Raw genomic sequence first — 7,323 nt, 5'->3', positions numbered from 1 at the left:
TCCTCAAGGTGAGGGCTTTCATATGTAATGAATCTATCCTCTGTTGAAATTGGTTTTCCTTGTAGCTGTCCTTGCATGATTGTTCTTAACAATTATTTGTCTCCATGGAGATTTCTTAGCAGTAGCAATATCTGCATGTGTAGTTGTGACTGCATCAAATGTACTGAATTTTCAGTATTGGCTAGAGCAAATGTTTGAACTTTATTATTCTAGTTGTATTTACTTGCTGTGAATATATTATTCTAGTTATATATATATATATATATATATATATATATATATATATATATATATATATAGGGTCAGATTTGAATTTGAATTATTTATTTTTTTGCTGAAAAATCTACTGTAGGGGCGGTTCTTGATTGAACCGCCATTACAAATACACACAGCAGGGGCGGCTGGTGATACAGCCGTCCTTACAGAAGTTCACTACAGGGGCGGCTGAAAACACCAGCCGCCCCTACAGAGGGCACTGTAGGGGCGGCTGAAAACACCAGCCGCCCCTGCAGTGCCCTCTGTAGGGGCGGTCAGGAAACCGCCCCTACAGAGACACCCTCTGTAGGAACACCCTGGGAAGGGCGGCTGGCGTAGCCGCCCCTATAGAGGCTATAGAGCCGCCCCTACAGTTAAATTCTGTAGTAGTGGGTGGCATGGGCTTTGCTCGAGGCAACGAAAGGCGAAGCCCAAGCCCAAGCCCAAGAGGGACGGGTGAGGAATGGGGTGACCAAACTTGTGTGGCCCCGTTCGCGTGCATTTAAATCCGACTTTATCCGCTTCTTTTTTTTATCCGGAACAGTATTTTTCTCTCACAAATTTCTCTAGAATTCCTCCAAACCATCCAAATTCCTCCACAACCCAGCCGAACACCCTCTGTATGAAGTCACGAGTGGGCTGCCACAGGCGGTGGACGAAGCCACATATCAAAAGTCACGAGTGCAATCGGTGAGGTGCCCGTCATGCAAATTGCTCCATCACGTGGCTTTTCGCTCCACCTAGGCCAACAAACGGCATACTTATTCAATTCCAACATGTGCGTCGTTTCACTTTTTATCATAAATCAGACTTCTCTGATCTCGACAAAATTTCATAGAAAAATAAATTAGCATGTACGTATAACGTCAATTCGTTCCATTAAATCCACTTTGAAATATGTTTTGATAGCTTTGTTTAGTAATTGTAGTTTGTAGATGTCAATATTTTTTAGTCTAACAGTACAACTTAAGGATGATTACGTCTAAGAGTCTATGCTCTACAACGAGATCGATATAACATCCAAGGCGCCGAAGGACGTCACATTCCCATGGTCACTCCACGTGTCACTCAAGGCAAGTATTTTTATTTGAAAACTAGCCCCGGTGGGAAATCGGTCTGTTCTTTGATTTTGAAATCAAAGGGATTGAGAGCGATTGAGGGGATTAAATCACCTATAAGTTAAAATTCCCTCAACCCCACTCAATCCTCTCCAATTCCCTTTGATTTCTAGTCCAAACAAATAAGGCCTGAGTTGTCGCTCGGATCATAAAATAGTGTTGGACTTTGTTTTGTCACTACCTTAGATATATACTATCTCTATTCTAAATTATAAGTTGTTTTAGTTTTTTTCCTAGATATACATAGTTTTGATATGCAGTTAAATACATATTATCTCTAGATATAAAATAAAATAAAAATATATTTATAAAAAAATTAAAACATCTTATAATTTGTAACGAACGGTATACAAGCGGACCAAATATACCTTTTTTTTAGCAAAAGCGGATACGATTCCTGCACCAAAAGCGGGCACCCGATAGTGCCACGTCACCCGCTAACCCATCGACCGTTCGATCTGGCGAACAAGCGAAATCGACCGTCAGATCAGGGTCTTCGCGGGTCTCTACCTGTTACGCCGCAAAATCGGGCCATCGTGAATGCTCGCGAACCCGTGGACCGCGGACTCATCCCCTCCGCCTACGACTGCTGCACTCGCGACCGTGACTACGGGGCGCCCCGGCGATCCCGGCGTGGGTGGGGGCCCCAGAGGCACTGGCGGATCCCGGCGTAGGCGGGGTGCGAGTGCAGCGGCCCCGCCCGCTCCGGTCGTGGCCATCCCGGCGCGAGCGGAGGCCCCAGCGACCCCGGCCTGGTCCCGCGCGGGCGTGGCGGCTCTGGCCACCCCGGAGCCATCCCGGCAGGCGCAGGTACCGGCCTCCGCGCGTGGCCAGGCGGCTAGGGGCCATCGCAGCCTGGCTGCGGGAGCGCCTCGTCTCCCCGCCGCTTCTCCGCCGCCGCCAGCGACCACGTCTAGCTGTGGGCTACATGCCGAGGAAACACACGCAACGCAGCCCACCTCACCGCAAAGCTTCTGTGCGTGGCTGCCGCCACCATAGCCTGGCTCCCGTGGGCCGTGTCGTGAAGCAAGCCTGCATTGGCGCACGGCCGTGGCTGGGTTTGCACAACGCCTATCGACGGCAGTTCGTGGATGACCGGGGATGGTGCCAGTGCCAGCAGCTGTCGTGCACGCTGCCTGCTTGACGAAATGCCATTTGTGGGATTGGCCACGCTGCCATAGCAGGCATGCACCTTTATGGTCCTTCACCTGATAGATATGGAAAGCGACAAGGAGAAGGAGAGCATTGACGCCAACTATGTCTTGTTGTACCTTGAGACCTTCCCCAGCCGGTGGTGGACAACTCCCTCTGAACAAGCATCTCTATAACACAGGTACGCAAACAACTGAAGGAAAGAAATGCATCAGAGTTGCCAGCTCAAACACTTCTGTAACTTCAATTCCAACATGCATATAACAATAAACTTCCTTGATTTACATGATATGGATTTGGGAAGCGGAAAATCAAAATGCTGGTATAAATGATGAATTTTTAGGCCAATCATACACAGATAAGGTGCTCATCGATAAAATCTGTTTTTGATTGCATGATACTTTGCATATGTCAGTTTGTAAATTCCATTAACATCAATGTGTTATTATTCACTGAAAATTGTATCTTTTATTATGAATTGTGTGGCTGCTTGTCAATTAATTGTCAGACTGTCCAATGCGTTAATCACATTAATCTTATTATAATTTCAAAGTACATGTTGCTTTCAAGTTACTTTTCTTTACTGTGTATATGCTGAGCTACCGCTTGCTCCACACCTCAAGTATATTCTTGGATCTTAATTGTTTCAACTGCATTTTTTTGTAAAATCCTAATTTGGTCATTGCAGAGTGCTCCCTCCTAATTCTAATTCTATGACCCTCTCGGCCTCTCTGTTTCTTTATTGCACTTGCAGAATCTTACATGTATTTTATAAGATAGAACTACAAGTGCAGGGCGAGCTTAGAAGCCTAATCCTGACCCTTAACCCACCACCAGTTTTGCTGCAATCGAATTGACAACTGCATTGTCAGTCGCCATCCTTAAGCCTACTGCTGATTTCAGAGGCTCCCGTGGGTGAGAGAGGAGTGTGGGAAACCAGAAGGTAAACAATCCTCATTCAACTTCTACTCTTGATCTATTTAATTGGGTTTATAAATAAGCTAGATTTCAGTTGTTTTAAACCATCGACATCCCCTTTGTTCTTAATTTACTTGGCTAGATCATCTAATTTGAGCCCAATATGTGGACGAGGTTTGTGAAACACCTCTTAGCCGCCGAACCACCAAGTGTTGGTCGACACAACGGGGACTAGCGTGTTGGTAAGCATGTGAACCTCGGAAGAAAAATTGGTTGTCTCTTATCATTTGCATTCTCCCGGTGATTGGCTTAATCTTCATCTTGTGATTGGTTCATCCCTCTACACGTTGGTATAATCATCTTACTCTTTTATATTCTTGCAAATTAGTTATGGCAAGCTCTTTAGTGTAACTAGAATTGAGAGCTCTTAGTGAGTAGTATCATAGCAAGTTGTGTGTCTAGTAATCATTGCAACTAGAATTGTTGGATAGGAGGCTTACAACCCTTGTAGAGCTAGAGCAAGTTTGCTTTTCGCCTTTTGTCATACTAATCAAATTGCTCTAGTTAATTTGTAGATTTTTAAATAGGCTATTCACCCCCCCTCTAGCCATATTAGGACCTTTCAACCTCAGGACATGCGAACCTTGGGGTTTTTCCTACCTACTCCAGGTTTGGTGTTGGGAACGATTGCCCGTTGGGAGACACCTTAATAATGGTTTACCGGTAAGTACTTTGGTTCATTATATTCTTCCAGGCAGTTAGATATGATGAGATTATTTGTTGCTAATTTATTATCGTATTCAATGCAGCAATGGAACGGGCATGATACACTCCCTATAGCTCTGTATATCTGGATGGAAGCATAGTTAGTTAGAGGGAATGCGTGGCGCAAGTACAGGGAGTATACGGACGGTCTCAACGTCCTGACACAGCACCAGGTTACGCTCTCTATACTATCGTAGCAGTGTCTTCTTCGATGTACACTATATCACAACCTAACACAATTACGAAATTTCAGGTGTTTTGGTGTCCTTGGGATTCTCTAGAGCTCCAGGACTATCTGAGTCCTGTTACTAGGGACGAGTCACAGGAGTATCGCTGCGACGTCCCTCTTATTTTCTTCCATGTGGTCGAGATTCACTTGCTCATCCGGGTCTGTAGACAGTTTGGAAGAATGACAGACTGCCCACCATCGCTTTACTCCACCAATCAAGTATTGCACGGGTGCGTTATCGATTAATAACAATGCTACAATTCAGAGGTGTGTTTGATACAACTAATATCGTTTTGTTGTAGGTTTGACCGCAGGAAAAGGTACAAGACCAAGGATTGGCGCGTGACACACAGCTCGTATATCCATTTGTGGCAGACCAGGGTACCACATGCGGTCCTTGCGGGTCCTCCACACGACCAGCACACCTTCGATGAGTACCTGCGGTGGCTTCACAGGTCTACGAGGACACATATCAAGCCTTCGTACACTAACGTGGCGATTGACGAGGACTCGGAGGAAGATGTCATTGAAGATGTGTACGACGTTACCACTAGGGAGGACACACAGCTATAGAGAGCCCCGCTTCAAAGATATGTGGTAAGATACTTGAATGGTACAATTTGTTATCCTTTTGGTATTAAGTATGTGTACTAAAACTATCCAATCGCATTTCTGTACCTAGGCGACACAATTGGTAAGGCTGTCCAACGAAGCAGCGTTCCGGCTTCACAAGTCTAGAGGGTAGGGGCCAGACGTTCTCACAGCTTTTGTGGAGGTAAACATAAACTTGTCCGTTTCGAAAATATGTCTTTATTGTATATGCGTTTGGCTAATGAACTAACTTTAACGTCTATTTATGCAGAAGGTGAAGAAGAGTTGCAGGAAGCTAGCTCAGAAGTTGAGTTGCATGGACACTCCTTACGAGGAACCGCTACTCCCCACGCGGTCGGGTGGCACGTCTTCAGCCTCTTTGAGGACACCAGCCGGCTCTTCTCAGCCGATGACACAGGGTGCCACTTCCGCGGTGCGTACACTACCACATCATAGCGCTGGGAAGGACCCTACAACCGAGGACGAGGAGGAGGACGATGACGACGACGACGAACCCCTGGGCTTCCGTGGACAGCACGGCCATTGGGACGAATGGCCGCAGGACGAGATCGGCATGTCTTAGCTAGGTGGTGCCCCGTTTGGCAACCAAGGAGCCTCACAGGTACTAACAAAGATAGTTTGTTTCAATACGTATGCTCCATGAACTAACGATCATAAAGAATTATAAGTAATCGTGCGTATCATATACCTGCAGGGTACGAGCCGTACGCACCGTCGACGCGACCATACCGATGTTGGTTACACTCCTAATGTGTTGCCAACAAATCCGAAGAGACAGAGGCGTCCGAGGGATCCTTACACTCCTGGATCTTAGTTTGTTTAGGTCAAACAAATATTGGCATCCGAAACTTACGGGGTTATTTGGTTATGTTATGTCAACTTATGTCAAAACAATGAATATATTATGTGACAGCTTGTCAACTTGCTTCTTATTCGTTTCGTTGAGTCGTGGCAGCACTGCCAGTGAGATTAAGTACCCTGCGTTCAGGAACCGGCAGTCCCGGCGTATCTGGACACCGGTGGCAATTTTTCGTAATTGATTAGTTAAAATGGTGCATAACCGTATTATGAAAGACGAAAAACTAATCATTGGCTTATTAAATTCTCTATTCGGTCATGAAAAAAACTCAACAAAATACGGGCGCGACGCGTTTCGATTCTACAATCCAGGTAGCCCGGGCCGGCGACAGGCGCAGCGGCCAGGTGGTGTGGCTGCTCGCGCGGTATGGTCGGTCCGGCCGCGCCACGCAACAGGGCGTGGCACCGCCGCGCCAGAGTCGGTGGCGCGGCAAGACCCGCCACGTCAGCGCCCCCCCCCGGCCGGTCCGTGCCACGTCAGCCCTGTGTCGCGCCACCATGCATGGCGCGGCATAGGCATTTAGCCGCGCCAAGGCAATAGGCGCGGCCAAAAGTGTTAGTTTAAAAAACGACAGTGTTAGATTTAAAATTATATTTAAAAAGAGTTAAAATTAAAAAAAAATCGCCAAATGTTCATAAGGTTGCCAATTTAACGGGCCAGCACCGGGCCGAAGCATGTTTAGCGGGCCATGCCGTGCCGCCCGCCGTGCCTAAAGCGGCCCAGGCACGGTCCTAGTCATCGAGCCGTGCGAGTCTGGGTCCACTAGTCACCGGGCCGTGCTGTGCTCATGCCAGGCTAAAATACATGGCTTCGTGCCGTGCCAACGGGCCACGAGCTACATGGCCAACTATACAGGCAACTAAGCATGTCCTAACAATAAACTTAGCACAATATAATAAGAAATAGAAGTGGCGATCACGATTTGGTTGGCTGCACAGGAATTATTGATTTGGCAACTGGAAATGGGGGAGCACAGAATTCATTGGTTTTGCATTTGATAATTGGAGAGAGGGAGGTCTCCGATGCATATGGTACATGTACACACTTGTTTAACGATGTATTGATCCTGTCGACTAGGAGGTTCGGCATACGTGCAAGCCGCTTTATTTATGCTAGTATATGCTAATATATATGCTCCTTCAATTCAGCACTCAATTAATCAACAACCTATTATATATATTTATATATATATATATATATATATATATATATATATATATATATATATATATATATATATATATATATATACACACACACACACACAAAAATGCATGACCTTGCTAGCTAGCTGCTGGGGCTCTGAACAGTACAAGAACGACGTCACCACATCCTGCCATGGAAGCCGTCGGTGGGAGTACGTTCATATTGATTGATTGAATTCGTTCCCTTCCCCCGATCAATCATGCATTCTG

General features: G+C 46.2%; 1 long non-coding RNA gene across 1 annotated transcript; it reads left to right on the top strand.

The window, feature by feature from the left end:
* Positions 1-4,766: 4,766 nt before the first annotated feature.
* Positions 4,767-5,818, top strand: LOC136457878 (uncharacterized). The gene is made up of 4 exons (XR_010759834.1): positions 4,767-5,034; positions 5,120-5,212; positions 5,300-5,650; positions 5,744-5,818. It is a non-coding gene; the product is annotated as an uncharacterized lncRNA (long non-coding RNA).
* Positions 5,819-7,323: the final 1,505 nt, after the last annotated feature.

This window comes from Miscanthus floridulus, chromosome 6 (assembly GCF_019320115.1).
Source record: "Miscanthus floridulus cultivar M001 chromosome 6, ASM1932011v1, whole genome shotgun sequence".
Classification (NCBI taxonomy): domain Eukaryota; kingdom Viridiplantae; phylum Streptophyta; class Magnoliopsida; order Poales; family Poaceae; genus Miscanthus; species Miscanthus floridulus.
The sequence above is the reverse complement of the archived record's forward strand: the minus strand, read 5'-3'. Positions and strand labels throughout refer to the sequence as shown.